At 41.6% G+C, this 16406-nt stretch overlaps 1 protein-coding gene across 2 annotated transcripts in view; it reads right to left on the bottom strand.

The window, feature by feature from the left end:
* The window catches only part of NINJ2 (ninjurin 2), a 72008-nt gene that overhangs the window by 41539 nt on the left and 14063 nt on the right, over window positions 1–16406 (bottom strand). The window contains exon 1 of one of the 2 annotated variants that reach the window (XM_081128181.1): window positions 638–878. The exons of the other annotated variant lie outside the window; for it this stretch is intronic. The gene's annotated coding sequence lies outside the window, so the exon portion shown is untranslated. Of the gene's footprint in view, window positions 1–637; window positions 879–16406 lie in introns of those variants that run through there. 2 annotated transcript variants of the gene reach the window in all.

The following is a 16406-nucleotide window of genomic DNA, read 5'->3' as shown; positions in this document are numbered from 1 at the left end:
CACTTTTCAGGAGGTCTAATAGAACCTGATAAAGGTTAGGGACCCTTGTCCCAGAAAAAATGCTGCCACACCTACACATACATGTATAATTTTACACACAATTTCAATGGGTTTGCAGCTCCGGAATTCATCCTAAACCTGCTTAGGGATTTATGGGTCCCAGGTTAAGAAATCCTGCTCTTGTGTGGGTTGCTTTCAATAAGTTTAAATTTACCTTCTCTTGGTTTTCCATAGATATAAGCTCTAAAAGTCCCACAGGACTTTTAATGGGATCTTTAAGTGTCCCCTAACCCAAATGCTATTATAGGCTCCTTAGATTCTGGAAGATTGGATCAGAAAAGTCTGCATGCTCTAAGGGGGAGCATCACAAAGGTCGACCGCCTCAAGGCTAGCTTCTTTGGGTAGCTGGTGTGAGGTGAATGGAACCAAGAAAGGGGCTTAGGAACAGAGTCCCCTGGAGAGTGAAGAGTCCCTCCTGACTGTGCTATTTTTGTAAGTTTCTATCGTAAGAACTGCGGGCCTGCAGACCTGTAGTCCTTAAAATGGAAAGCTGCTCTCATCTCTGGGAAGGATCTCCCAGCTCCACCCGTCCTCCCACCATCCTCCCACCTACCCACCGGGGCAGCTTTCCTTTTACCTTCAGATCCTGTGTGAAGATACCTTTTCTTAGGGCTCATCTTCCTGTTGAGACAGCCTGCTCAGCTTGCTCAATGCTGTGAGTCCCTGAATGAATGAGCCCAAATCAGGGGAGGTTTTTCCCACGCACGCAAAGCATAGCTCTGTATCTAAAAGTCCAGTGGTTATTTACCAACTTGAGCCCAAGCTCAGTTGACCCCAGAGCATCCATCCTTACATTTAGTTTGCATCCAACATGTGCCCTGAGATGAGTAAGAGGGAAATAGGTCTGGGGCGGTGGGGAGGAGTGTCTGGGGGAAACCAACAGATCCACCAGTGAGAGTCTGCCAAGCTTGGCTAGGGAGGCTGCAGTTTGTACCAGGCAAGGGAGGTAAATTCCCCAAATACCAGGATGTTGGGCAATATTTCAAAGAATGAAATTCATTGCTATTACAGCCCTTCCTCTACCCCCATCCTGAACTCTATGTTCCATTCTTTTCCTCTACAATGTATTATGCAAATGATTCATTGTTCTCTCTAAGCTTACCCTGCTGGGTTCAATTCCATCTTGGCTTTCTAGGACCCTAAAACTATAGTTGTCTAGATAGCTTTACAGGTTGTGTAAGGGTATGAGCAGTTCAAAGGAAGATTGGAGGGGGGGTGGGGGGGCTACATACTCAAATTCTTTCATTTAATTATTTTATTCTTTTTAAAAAAATATATATCTTTATTGATTTCAGAGAGAGGAAGGGAGAGGAAGAGAGAAAGACAGAAACATCAATGATGAGAGAGTCATTGATCTGCATGCCTCCTGCATGCCCCCAGCTGGGGATCGAGCCCACAACCCCAGCATGTGCCCTGACCAGAAATCAGACCGCGATCTCCTGGATCCTAGGTCGATGCTCAACCACTGAGCCACACTGGGCTGGGCTAATTATTTTATTCTTATATTTTATTTATTTATTTACTTATTTTGGTGAGTTTAATGTCATTCTTTTTTGAAATTTTTATTTATTTACTTAAATTAAATTTATTGGGGTTATATTGGTTACTAACATTATTGCTTGATTTTAAAAATTATTTTATCCAATAAATATTCATGGAGCTCTCATCGTGTTAGGATACTGGGATATAGGGGAACATAAAGATGTACCAGGATATGGAAAAATATAAGAATAAATACGATTTGAATTCTGCTTTCAAGAACTTGCTGTATAATGGAGGAAATAAGATGCATAAATAAGCCACAATAAAATACCATATAATTTCACTTATATGTGGAATCTAAAGACAAAATAAATGAACAAACAAAATTGAAACAAACTCATAAACACAGAGAACAAACTGATGGTTGCCAGAGGGGAGGGAGCTTGGGGGGCTGGGTGAAAAAGGTGAAGGGATTAAGAAGTACAAATCAGTAGTCACAAAATAATCATGGGGATATAAAGTACAGCACAGAGAATATAGTCAATAATATTGTAATAACTTTGTATGGTGGGTACTGAAAATATCAGGGGATCACTTTATAGAGTATATGATTAGCTAACCACTATGCTGTACATGCTGTACATCTGAATAATACAAAATAATATTGAATGCAAATTCTAATTGAAAAATAAAATTGAAAAAAGAAAAAAATAAACTACAATATATGAGTATATATTTTTTTATTTTTTTCCCCCTAGCTTAGTAACTATCACATAGCTAGTAATGTTTAAGCTGGACATTGAAGGATGGGTTAAGAGCTGGAGAGCCGAAGGTGAGGAAAAGACATTCTAGGTGGAAGGAATGATATGAAAAGAGACTTGGAAGCAGCAATGGTGGGTCTACATGCAGAACAGCAAATACAGTTGACCCTTGAACAACACGGGTTTGAACTGCAGGGGTCCACTTATACGTAGATTTTTTTCAATAAATACAGACTGTAACTGTATTTTCTATTCCTTATGATTTTCTTAATAACTTTTTCTAGTTTACTTTATTGTAAGAACACAGCATATAATACATATTACATACAAAATATGTGTGAATAAACTGCTTATCTTATTGGTAAGGTCAACAGTAGGCTATTTGTAGTTAAGTTGTTGGGGAATCAAAAGTTATACATGGATTTTTGACTGCCACGGGGGTGCCCATACTCCTAACCCCCATATTGTTCAAAGGACAACTGTAGTTTATTTGGCAGAAGACAGGGAAGGGGAGTAGAAAGGGAGAAGGCTGGAAAGCCAGGATGGACTTGGCCAGTGGAGGACCTTGAAGGTTAGGCTTAAGAGTAGTTGGGATTTTTAGGGGGAATCATTGAAAGTTTCTGAGCAGTGAGTTCAGGATGATCATAGCTGTATCTTTGAAAGATTACTTTGGTAGTTCTGTGGAGGCTGGATTGGGGAAAACATTTTTTAAAGAGGTTCAGGTTGTCTCATTTGGAGGAGGAGACTTCTACAGGAAACTTCTACCAAGCTCCTTCTGGTCAGCTAAGCCAACAAGTGACCTAGATCTCTGTTTGCATTGGTGCTTACTGTTTGGACCTTTCAAGGGGAGCAGAATAGTGTAGTTATTAGGAGCAGACTTTGAGGTCCAACAAATCTTGGCTTGAATTATAGCTCTGCTACAAATGAATTTCTCAGAGCTTTATCCATCATATGTAAAATGTGATTTGTTATAAAAATTAAATGAGATAAAGCCTGTTCAAACACCTATTAGCACAGAGGCAAAGAGTAAGCAATTAAAAAATGGTTGCTATGATAATCATTATCATATGACTCACATGGTAGATACGTGTGTAGAGAGGGAGAATCATCTCTTTTATTAGGTTATAAGCTGCTGGAGGGCAGGAAACCAATCTTTCTGTGTGTGCCCTCAGTGCTGACATATCTTCTTATACTAAGTAGACAATCAAAAGAAAGAAATAGATAACATAATAGAGGGATAACTACAACTCAAGATTTCCATGAAACTTCAGATAATCTGTCCTCTTGAATGAAGATGGATATTTTCTTGCTTGAAGTACCTCTGTTCTCAGATGTACAATCACTCTAACTTGGCAGATATGGAGAGAAATCCTGGTAGATTTGGGGGACGAGAGGAGTCTGTCCTCAAGACAGGACATTTGCAATTCCAGGCAATGTTTGGGACTCCCTGGTCCTGGTAAGCATTAACCTGAAGTCACTAAGACTTCTGGGCCTGTTCTTAATGTCCATGGTGTGGAGAGATATTTATATGAAGCTTTCCTACTGAGCAGCTGGATGCCTCCATGGTAACGTTGGTCTAGGCCTGGAGAAAGAACTGTGCTAGCAAGAAGGCAGTGTGAGCTAAGCAGCAGTACACAGCAGTATTTGGGCCCTGGATTCCTGGTCTCTTTTCCTAATTCTGTCGCCCCAGAACTAAGAAACCTTGGATGATCCTGTCTCCTCTCTGCGGCAGGGCCTGTTAACCACAGTATCCCTGAATATTGATTGAATCCTTGCTACCTATGTACGCCTCCTGCCCTGTAAGACAAGGGTGTGCTAAGTGCTGCAGGGGCTGCAGGGAAGGATGAGACAGGTGCCTGCCTTCAAAGAGCTTCACTCCTCTCAAACAGAAAAGGGGAAACTCAGGAACAATATGGCACATGATTAAGATATAAACAATGGAGTCAGACTGCCTGGCTCAAATACTGGCTTTCTCACTAGCTGACATGGGGCAATATTGAAACTTTCTCCATCTTGGTTGCTTTATCTGTAAAGTAGGATTAATAATTGCCTTACCTTATAGGAGTACTATTAAGGGTCAGATAGTTTATGTAAAGTTTTTAGTATAGTACTGGCACATAGCAAGGACCAAAAATTGTTGTTTATTATTATTACTCTTGATAAAAGATGATTTGTCCTTTACTTTTATATATTCCCCCAACATCCACCCCTTGTGCCAAAAGGTACTCAAATATTTTTGGGGAACTATAACTAAGTACATTTCTTATTTCCAAATGAATGAAATAGGTAACTAGGAAACTTAGGATAGTGAGGCTGGTGGTATGAGCTGGACAGTCAGGGAAGGCTTTATGGAGAGAGCAAGACTGAAGTGGACCTGATAGGTTTGGGTAGGATTTGGATGCATAAGACAACGCAAGGAGGACTCTGATTATAAAAGCCTAGAATGAGCTGGGGGCTCAAGAGAGGTGGAGGCAACTTGGTGAGCACAGCCACAGCATGCCACAGGCACACTAAAGATAACACCACTGTGCCCAGAGCCTGGGCTCAAAGTGTTGTGCCAGGCCCAGAGGTGGAGCCAGAATCCCCTGGGGCAGATTTGGGGCCCAGGAACAGGAGCCCATCAGCTGCTCAGGAGACCCTTGCCAAAATCCCAGTCTGCAAAGTCAAGTCCTTCCACACCCTGTGCTAAACTGGAGGTCTCGGGGTGTGAAGATTGGCCACAGGGACGCAGTCACTAAGGCAAGGAGCTGCAGTCCAAAGATCAAGGCCAAGTGTGTCGGAGGCCTACACGATCCCTGCACAGCTCTCTTTGATCCTCAGGCTGAGCTGATATGCTGCTCTGGTGGAGAAGTGACCATGGGTCCCCAAACCTCTGACAGACTGTGTGTCATGACACTTTCCAGAAGGAAAAGCAGCATGTGAAATTCTTGTCCTTTTCGCGTGTTCTCTGGGAATCTCCCCAAGAAGTCTCCCTTCCCTCCCCAGGGGGTAAGAGCCAGGTCTTTCTTTTCCTCTTTTTCTCCTCATAATGTCACATACAGTGAGTGTTCGGCCCACAGTAGATGCTCTTCCTGTCCATAGTGCACAAGCACCAACATAATAGTTCATGGCATTTCCTCATTTTACAGACAAGGAAAGAGAAAACATAACCACAGTAATGCTTCTATAATATATGCCAGTCCCTATTCTAATACACACTTTGCATGTATTAACTCATTTAATCCTCACAATAATGCTACAAGGTAGGTACCATTATTCAGGAACTTGCCCAAGTTCACACGAAGAGCAAGCAGGTCACATAACTAGCAAGGTGGGATTTGAACCTAGGCAGTCTGGCTCCGTTGGCCACTGTGTGATGCTACCCGGCTGGCACTAGCAGAGGCCTGATAAGGGGGAGAGTGGGAACACAACCAGGGATCCTGTCTGCCAGTGAACCTACTCAAGACTCCACCGACTGGCTGGGTGATGAAAACAAGACTCTTCAGTCCCTGCTGTCCTTAAGGCCTTACCTCGGTTCCTATCCTCAGGTAACTCCACGATAGAAGAGTGAAATTTTATCAAACAGCCCCCAGGCTCCTTCCTCAGGAGACAGGATACACTGGGGACTGCCTGTGTGCAAGGCCACCCCCCCCCCCCCCCCGTTCCATTTTAAAGAAAATAGTAAACACCTGAAAATAGAGTTTTTGAAAGAAAGTGACTCTGTAGTCATAATTATAGCCAGAATGGGCCACTGATTTCTAGAAGCAGGAAAGCTGCTTCTAAACATAGCCTGCAAAATGCAGATCCCCAAGGAGCGCAGCCCTCCCACCCCATTGGGGTCTCTCACTCAGAGGCTGGGCTGCAAACTCCCTTCTAAGAGGCCCTCGCTTAGCAGCACCCCCAGACGACCAGACCCAAGTGCATGAGGGAGAAGGGAGACGGTCTGCTTTATGCCTAATGTTCTGGAGGGGAAAGAGCTGTGTCTTAAATATGTGCAAGAATCAAGGGTACATTTGAAAACATTAAAAAAGGCCTTCAACTGTTGAGTGAGGACAGGGTTAAGCTTTGGGGGTCTGGGCAGGGTGGAGGAGGAGAGGAAAATACAGAAGGACTTGTGGGGGAGGCCTCAGCAACCCCCGTCATAGCCTTGGGATCAGGCCTATTTCTATTTCTAACCCAGTGCCAGGCACTTGAGTATTGTCCTCCACCTAGCAATTTGAAGACTGCCGTGGGTATGCATATAACAGAACAGGATGCTCCCTGGACAAAAGTTCTGAAAGAAAACCAAACCGGAAGACTAGCCCCCACGCCCCCACTTGACTGTCTAATGACCTTTGGAGAATGTCCCGGACATGCAGGGGCATCTGTGAATTTACTCACCTGGAGTTGCTTCTACCTCGTGAGCCCTGGATCAGTAATAGGAAGTGCAAAGCCTCTCCCTGCGTGGTGTGTGCGTGTTGTTTTTCATCATTGTGATTCACAATCCCTTTTCTTGCTCCTCCCAGATTTTCAGTTAGGGGAAAAAGAAGGTGATAAAACAAAAATGAAAACAACCCCACCAAAGCACAAAGGTTTCTCGGAAATTTTACCTGAAACTCCATGGCTGGAATTAGGTATGCAGATTTCCGCAACATCCCTTAGGGGGCTGAGCTTACTGTACACCCTTTAAAATAAGAGATTTTTCATCACTTCAAAATTATATCAGAAAGGCATGCAGATGAGAAGGTAACTAGCGTGTGAAGAAGCCCAAAATATTTGGTAAGGATGCTCAAATTTGGGAAAATGCAGCTGAAATAACAATTTGTGGGTAGAATATTGGCTGGGAATTGGCTGCAGAATTACCCATAGATTGAAGGGCTTTTGGGGGGAGATTGAAGTTTGTCCTCAGGCTCAGGGTACGGGAAAGGATTCAGTAAAGCTAGGAGTCCTGTGCGCTCAGGGTTTAACATCCCAACCAGCCTCATGCTGTCTAAGGCATGACCGGTAGGTAGAATCAGAGATTCCATTCAGCAAAAGCAGACAGAAACAAATCTCTTTTTTTTGTTTGTCCTGGTTGAAAATCAAACACAGTAGTCATCTGAAGAAATTCCAGTGTTGGGAGTGTTGAAGCCAGGAAGGGAGGGTAAAAATGCAGGCAGCTCTGACCACAGGGGAAAGGAACCCAATGGCTCCTCACATGCCATCATTGTCCAAAACTGTGCTCTGGAATGCCCACGGGTGTCTTGTGTCTCCCCTGATTCTAGCCCACAGGACACTGCTTACCCTCTCTTTTCCTATGTCAGCTGGCAAGATTCAGCAAACTTGTCTGGGACTGAGCATCCTGAACCACTTGTGCGCATCACAGGTAATTTCCAGCTGTTGTGGAAAAGCACTGAATGAAGAGATAGTACTAGGTCCTGATGAGGCTCAGCATGTAGGTGAGGAGAGGGAGAAATGGGGAGAAGGCTCTAAAGGTCAACTGCAATGTCTCCCAGTGTTCATGTGCCTTTTCAACAAAGACAATTCCATTTGATTCACTAACAGCTTTAGAAAACTTGACCTTTTGCAAAAATAAGGAAACTAAAATTATAGCCTGCCTGTAGCTTGGACGCTTTGGAAGCACCACACCACAGTGAGGCAATCTAGATAGAGTGCCAAGCCAAAGCAGAGCCAAGAGTGGGAATTTTATGCCATTAACACAAAAGGTAGGGTGGGGAGAGTTGAACTTGGGTGAAATCTCATAAGATCTTAGGTCCAGAGCATTTTCTAACAGTGAATTTCAATAAGAAGCTTTGGGAAACACCTCAGTCTGGTATTGGACTTGGGGCAAAGATCTGCTTTTCTTTCCAGGGGAGTCCTATGAAAACTGAATCAATTCTTGTTCTCTAATAATTTTTTCCACATCCCCTCCTGGACCAACCTACCTACAACATGCTCCACTCCTCTGTTAGAAAAAAATAACCATGTCATTTAAGCACTTTAAAGGCTGTCCTACTGTCTGCTAAATCAAGTGCACATTCCTTTGCCTAGTTATTTAAAAAGCCTCCATAATTTAGCCCCACCCCACATATCATATCAGTGCTCTCCCACACATACCCCCGAAGTAGTCAGGCTGGCCCTCTCACTGTCCCCAGAGAGCTTACTCACTCCTGTCTTTGCATTTTAATGCCCGTATTCTTCATCCGAAACTCTGAATTTAAATTTACTCTTCTTCTTTAACAATCCCCAAAAGGCCCTATCTTTGGAATATTTTTTGCCAACCATTTCAATTTTCTTCTCTCCCATCTCCAAGTAATTACCAAGTCATACATAGATAGATAGATAGATAGATAGATAGATAGATGATAGATAGATAGATAGATAGATAGATGTATTGTGTGTATATATATATATATATATATATATATATATATAGCCTCCCCAACTATGCCATAAGCCACCATGTATATGGATTTTATGTTACAGTGCCTCATATAAATTGTGCTCAATAAATAACTATTGATTAATTGCAGTCCTTCTTCTATGAGTTAAAGACTGAACAAACACACAAAGTCAGTCTCATTCCCATCATGTGAGATTTCAAAACAACATGGTTTGCAAGCATATTTGGCTCCTTTAACTTTGGTAACACAGGGAAGATGTAGAGAATGGTGTGCCTAAGGTAGTAAGGGAATGGGTTCAAGACAGAATAAAGTGCTTGCTCATCACTGACGATTTGAATGCTTATCCGAAAACTGGGCACCTCCAGGATGTTGCACTCTTCTTCGCATTGCACTCTTCTTCGCACCAAAATATTAAATTCTTTTGCCTTTAAGACTTTTCTCCTCCTTCTCCTTTTCTTTGAAGGAGTGGGTAAACATATGAGAAAGAGGTTCAAAAAAACCATATACTTCTTACAATGGAACATAGTAGCCAATAGACCAAAGGAAAAGAGAGAACAGAAATAATAAGCCATAAATAATTGATTTTTGACAAGCATGCCAAGACCATTCAATGGGGAAAAGGCAGTCTTTTCAACAAATGGTGCTGAAAAAAACTAAATATTCCCACCCACAAAACAATGAAATTGGACCTTTACCTTACACCATATACAAAAGTTAACTCAGAGTGATTCAGAGGCTTATATTTAAGAGTTAAAACTATAAAATTCTTAGAAGAAAACAAAGAAATCCCTGGCTAGTGTGGCTCAGTGGTACAGTATCAGCTGGCGCCCGAAGGGTCATGGGTTCGATTTCCGGTTAAGGGCATGTACCTAGGTTGAGAGTTTACTCCCCGCTCCTGGTAGGGGGTGTATGCAGGAGGCAACCAATCAATATGTCTCTCTACCATCAATGTTTCTCTCTCCCTCCCTCCCTCCCTCCCTCCCTCCCTCCCTCCCTCCCTCCCTCCCTCCCTCCCTCCCTCCCTCCCTCCCTTCCACTTGCTCTGGAAAGCAATGGGAAAAATATCCTCAGATGAAGATTAACAAAACAACAACAAAAAAGAAAGAAAGCAAAGAAAAATCTTCATGATATTGGATTTGACAATGATTTCTAGGATATGACACCAAAAGCACAGACAATACAAGAAAAAATAGATAATTTGGACTTCATCAAAATTAAAAACTTTTGTGCATCAAAGGAAACTATAAGAGAGTGAAAAGACAATCCACAGAATGGGAGACAATATATGCAAATCATATATCTGATAAGGGATTAATATCCAGAACATAAAAAGAACTGCTATAATTAAAAAAACACACACACAAATAAACAAAAATGAAGAACCCAATTCAAAAATGGACAAACAACTTGAATAGACATTTCTCCAAAAAAGATATGGTCAATAAGCACATGAAAGGATACTCAACATTATTAGTCATTAAGGAAATGCAAATGAAAACCACAATGACATACCACCTCTTGCCCATTAGAATGATTATTGTAAAAAAAAAAAGAAAGAAAGAAAAAGTGTTGGCAAAGATGTAGAGAAATTGGAAGCCTCATTAGAATTAGAAGCTGGGTCCTGGTTGGGTGGCTCCGTTGGTTGGAACATCACCCTGTGCACCAGAAATTTCAGGTTCTGTCCCTGGTCAGGGCGCATACGGAAGGCAACCAATTGATGTTTCTCTCTCACATTGATGCCTCTCTCTCTCCCTCTCTCTAAACACATCCTACCTCCGGTGAGGATCGAAAACAAAAAAAGAATTGGAAGCTGTAAGAGTTAGGTAACGTCAGAGGAATGACAGGGAGAGAGATCCCCTGGGTCTCTCCCTCTGAAATTTCAGCAAGGTGAAGAGCTATAATTCAACAAAGGATTCTCTGCTCAACATCTAGGCACTATTGAGAGATATGCACATTGAAACATCTAAAGAAAAATTTTCTATCTGGACTTTAATTTTTTTCCAACCAATTATCCTCATGGAATTTACAAATAATTTTTTTGACTACTTGTTTGGGAAAAAAAAAAAGCATTTGGGTATATATATAAATAAATTATAATTTCTTTTTAATATAATAAATGTGTACATTAAAGTAAAAAAAGATTAGAGTTATCATGTGATCCAGCAATTCCACTCCTATGTATATACCTAAGAGAACTGAAAGCAGGGACTTAAACAGATACTTATACACCAGTGTTCATAGCAACAGTATTCACAAGAGCCAAAAGTTAAAGACAACTCAAATGTCCATCAACACATGAATGGATAAGCAAAATGTTGTATATACATGCAAGAAAATATTATTCAGCCTTAAAAAGGAGGAAAATGTTGATATATGCTGCAATGTGGATGAAACTTGAAAACATTATATTGACTGAAAAAGGCCAGACACAAAACAACAAATTCTACTTCTATGAGGTGCCTACAATAGGCAAATTCATAGACAGAAAGTAGAATGATGGTTGCCAGGAGCTGGCGGGGGGTTGAAATGGGGAGTTAGTGTTTAATGGATATGGGATTTCTGTTTGAGATGGTGGAAACACTCTGGATGGAAATAGATAATGGTAGTAGTGATGATTGCACAATATTATTGATGTACTTAATGCCACTAAATTTTATACTTAAACATGGTTAAAATGGTAAATTCTGTGGTACAGATAGTTTACCACAATAATTTTAAAAAAGGAAAAAAAAGAAAGAGAATCTGAATCCAATCATGAGGAAATAATCAGACAAATCCAAATTGTGGGTCATTCTCCAAAATGGCTGATCTGCAGCTTTCAAAAGTGTCAAGATGAGGGAAGGACAAAAAGGGAGATTAGGGTACTGTTATAGATTAAAAGAGACTTAAGAGACAGGACAGCCAAAGACAGTGACTAATCCTTGACTTTATTTTAATTTTTAAAAAGGAGAAGAGCTATAGAGAGCACTGCTGTGTAGATAATTGGGAAAAGTGAATATAAACTATACATTAATGTTAAATCTCTTTGGAGTGATACTGGTATCGGGGTTATGTAGGAGACAAACTCTTTTAGAAGACATGTTCAAGTATTTAGGGATGATGTCTACAATTGACTTTCAAATGAGTTGGATGGGGTGGGAATGTGTGATACAGAAAAAGATACAGTAAAAAGGGCAATATGGAGAAATGTAGGCGAAGACTTTAAAAACATTCATTGTACTAGTCTTTGTGCTCTTCTGTACTGGAAAACAAAAGTTAGAGGGGGAAATAGAATCATCACTTTGGTTCCCAAGTGGTCAGGGAAACAATGACTTTCTGTGACTGAGAAAAATGCTGATCTGTTGGCCCCCTTGGATCATCCTGTTTTACTGGACTCATGCCCCAGGGTTGCCAGAAGGAGCTGAGGTGATTATTTGGGAGGTGATTTGGGTGACGGTACTGTCTAGGCCACCTACCTTGATCACATCAGGATCTACTGTGTTGTGTTCTTGTGTTTATCAAGGTTTTAAGGCCCCGAAGGCAGGGCCATGTGTCACTTTTCTTATAACCCTCCCTCTCCCAACATCCCCAACCCCATGCTTTATACAGTGCTAAGTACATAATAAGCGTCCAGTAAATATTTTTTTATTATTGACCATCCCATCAGTCTAGAGAGAAAGGCATGTATAAAAGTATAAGGAGTCAAGGATGGGGTCAAAAGGTTTACCCTAACTAAGGTATTAAAATGCTGCTGGGTAGGGCCTTGCAGAAGGAATGTCAAGTGTGGGCTTTGACACAATCTAATTCTCTGTGGCAACCAGGTGTTACTGACTTAGGTGATGATTAGGGCTTAGGTGTGGAGTAAAAGAAATACAGCCTTGGCAAAAGCTTATGAATACCCAAGCACAGAATGTCCCCAGCTTGGCCCTATGGTGCAACTGTTCTCACAACCCTGTGAATTCTTCCCAAGGAAGCAAGGCCAAACAATGGTCTGCGGACCTTGAAAAAGGGAGTACCTATTCTGGCTCCTTGAGCAGAGTCACTGTGCCTTGAGATTTCTGCACCACTTGGGATTTAAAGAGAACAACAGGAGCCTTTACCAGAAGATGGAGGTGAGAACAATCTCCTGCACTGCTTTAGAAGGAAGGTGCTGCCCACATGCCCAGCAAGATGCAGGGGAACACCTAGGCCTGCTGCATTCCACCTCCAGCTGAGACACCAGCGTGCTGCTGTGTTGCAGCTTGTTAAGGGAGTGTAGACTTGCCCTTCTTGTCTTGAGTAATTTTTCAAGAGACTGGAAGAACTAATGGGTAAATTTGTTCTCTGTCCCAGCCAGGCCTTCTAGGAGGGAGGCCCTCGGTTCCATTGTTATATACAATGCATTATTTCCTATTAAATCACTAGCATTGACACTTAGTTTTAAATTCAATTGACTATTTTATTACATACTTTCTTGTACTGGTCTCTGATTATTTCATCTAAGTTCCAAATTTCCCCACAAAGTTACAAGCTTCTTGGGGAACCATGTTCTATGCTGCTTTGCCACCTCTATTTCCCCCCACATCCTGTATTGTACACAATAACTATAGGGGTGTGTGAAGAATCTACTGCAAATTCATATTATGTAATTCTATGTGGCAGTTGAAAGAATGAGGTGGAGCTACATATTCTGACATGGAGGAATTTCCAATTCATATTATGGTGTCAAAAAACAAAAAGCAATCAGGCACAGTATGAAACACTTTATGTAGAAGGGATTAGTAGAAGAAACAAGGGCTTGGTATATATATGTATATATATCTGTATATTTCTTTCCTCATACATATCCCTGGTCACAGACATCATTATAACCAATATAGGAGAACTCAGTAATTTCCTGTATTTTTCTTTTCAAAAGGAATTGTTAATATTTAACAAATAATAAATGTAAAGCAGTTAGCATTAGACTTGCCACAATAAATCACACTTATAGCACTTATATGGGGGCAAGCATTGTTCTCAGTGCTTTACATAAATTAATGTTTCACCCTCATAATAGTCTTATAGGAAACTGAGGCACAGAGAGATTAAATAATTTGCCTTTGGTTAGACTGTACAGCTAGGAAGTGGAAGACCCAGGATTCAAGCCGAAGCAATCTAGCTCCAGTGCCTGTATTCTTTCCTTTTTTAAAATTGAATTTATTGGGGCGACATTGGTTCACAAAACCATACAGGCTTCAAGTGTACAACTCAGCACAACATTATCTGCACACTACATCATGCGCCCATTGTCCCAAGCAGTCTCTTTCAGCCCCCACTCTCCTTCCCTTTGCCCACCTTCACCTATCCCCCAGGACTGTATTCTTAACCCCTATGCTGATGTTGTTCAACAAATGTGACCCTTTCCCTACCACTCTCCTCCCTTCTCTGTGTTTCTACATCTTTCGTATACCTCAATGATGGCACTCAAAAAATTGTGCAAGAATTAAAAAGAAAAAAAATTCCATTCCTCACCCTAACCTATTCCTTCATCTATGGATTTGAAGGTTTGAGGTACCTATAAGGAGATACTGCTGCTTTCTGGAAACTATGTATGGGTCGTCACTTTGAGATCATGACCATTTGCCATGACTTTATTTAGTCATGTGATATACATAGATTTCCCCAAGTGCCCCCTGAGAATGGTTTTAGCCCCAACTGTGGATCATATCAAGCAGAGTCTCAGCTTAATGGTCCAGGTGTAATGAATCTTACATACTTGAAGGTGGAGTGGACCTGGTAACTTTCTGAGGATCCTTGGTAGGTTTCTAAGACTCTGATTCTTGGCTCCTCAAAGCCCTGAGGCATTAAGATTGATGCTGCCCTAAAGAAAACTCAGAGGCTTTGCCCCAGGCCCGGGTCTCCAATACTGTGTTGGAAACTACACCACATTTAGTGCTGTTCCTGATTAAATCAGTATGCTTTAAATTTGCAAGACCTATTGTCACAGAATATGTATCTCTAGTTCACACATGGAATGTTTGCTCTCTGGCAGCCAAATGCACTTGGAACTGGCAGTGATGATCTCATGAAGCAGGAAAGCTGAGCAGTCAGTCAGATGATTAACACATTATTGAGATGGAAGAGTTGAGCATCACTTAATGAAAATATCTGGGCATTGCAGAATCAGGAGTTTCCTAATTTGGGGGCAGCCTAGGAGCCATCAAATCCAACTTCCTTACCTTACAAATGTGGAAAGTGAAGTTTTAAAACAGGGTAAATATCAGGGCTTCTGGCCTGACAAAAGTTAAAGTGTAGCCTGGCTGACACAGCTCAGTGGCTGAGCATAAACCAGGAGATCCCAGTTCGATTTCCAGTCAGGACACATCCCAGGTTGTGGGCTCAATCCCCAGTAGGGGGTTTGCAGGAGGCAGCCAATCAATGACTCTCTCATCATTGATGTTTCTGTCTTTCTCTCCCTCTCCATTCCTCTCTCTGAAATCAATAAAAACATACACACACACACACACACACACACACACACACACATAAAGTTAAAGTGTATTTCTTCTAATACAACATAACCTGGACAAACAGCACTGTACCTGCTGAGACCTCTCTTTCAAAGGCTTCAGAACTTTCAGCGCTCAACTAGTCATTAGCTAATCCCAAGGGCTTCATAACTTCTATTCCTCTTCCCTTTTTAATAGTAATTTAAAAATTTTTTAGCTCAGCTGGGCATGGCTCAGTGGTTGAGCATCGACCTAGGATCCAGGCGATTGGGGTTCGATTCTCGGTCAGGGCACATGCCTGGGTTGTGGGCTCGATCCCTTTCTTTTTTTAATTTTATTTTTCAATTACAGTTTACATTCAATGTTATTTTGTATTTCAGGTATAAAGCATAATGGTTAGATAATCATATACTTTACAAAATGCCCCCCCACCCTGATACTTTCAGTACCTACCTGGCACCATAATTATTATAGACATTGCCTTACTTATTGTCCCATCAAAACAAAAATCCTGTCTTCTATGTGTATAATGCTCTCTGGTTTTCAAAGCTACCACTTATACCTTCTTAAACAGTCCTACCCACTCACTGACAAGGGGTTGTTCTGGGGACATGGGATGTGTCTATTCTGTGGGAGCACGTAAGTTAGGAACTGGGAGACTGATGTCCTGCTCACGCACCCTGAACACGTGAAAGTAATTGCACTGAATTGCTCCCCATGTCTTACTTTCCCCTTCTCTAGACTGATGATGTTTATGACTGATTTGCAGGCTAATTCTGATTGGTGAGGCCTTGCACAAATAGAATGCCTTGTTTTTTCTCTGCAAGGTTCACCATTTGAAATCTTACCATTTGCAACACCATGGATAAACCTAGAGGATGGCAAAGGGTCAGGAGGATGGAAGGAGGAATGTGCCCCAAGCTAGGACGCTCCTCACAGAAGTCAGGAAAGAATTCGAGATCACTAACTTTGCTTAGATCTCTGTGCTAAAGACACAGGCTCTAGGGGAAATCTTTTATAATATTGCCCTAGAGTTAGGTTGTTTCCTAGTCTGGTCTCCCAAAATGTCTTTGATATGTTCAAAGAGAAAACTACAGGCTCAAAATGAAGTCACTTGTGCAAAAGCCTATGACACAACCTAGATGTAGTACCTGACTTAATTGCAGTTTTAACCTTCTCCAGGAATGTAATCTTATTCTGTCAATCTGGAACTTTCTGGTCAGTACCAAGGGTGTAATCTGTTGTACGGTCCCTCTCAACCCCGCCCCTCAAGGAAACTGAGACAATCTGCCAGATGAGACATGCCCCTTTCC

Source organism: Miniopterus schreibersii (assembly GCF_964146895.1).
Source record: "Miniopterus schreibersii genome assembly, chromosome: 2".
Taxonomy (NCBI): domain Eukaryota; kingdom Metazoa; phylum Chordata; class Mammalia; order Chiroptera; family Miniopteridae; genus Miniopterus; species Miniopterus schreibersii.
This window is presented reverse-complemented; position numbering and strand designations above follow the sequence as displayed.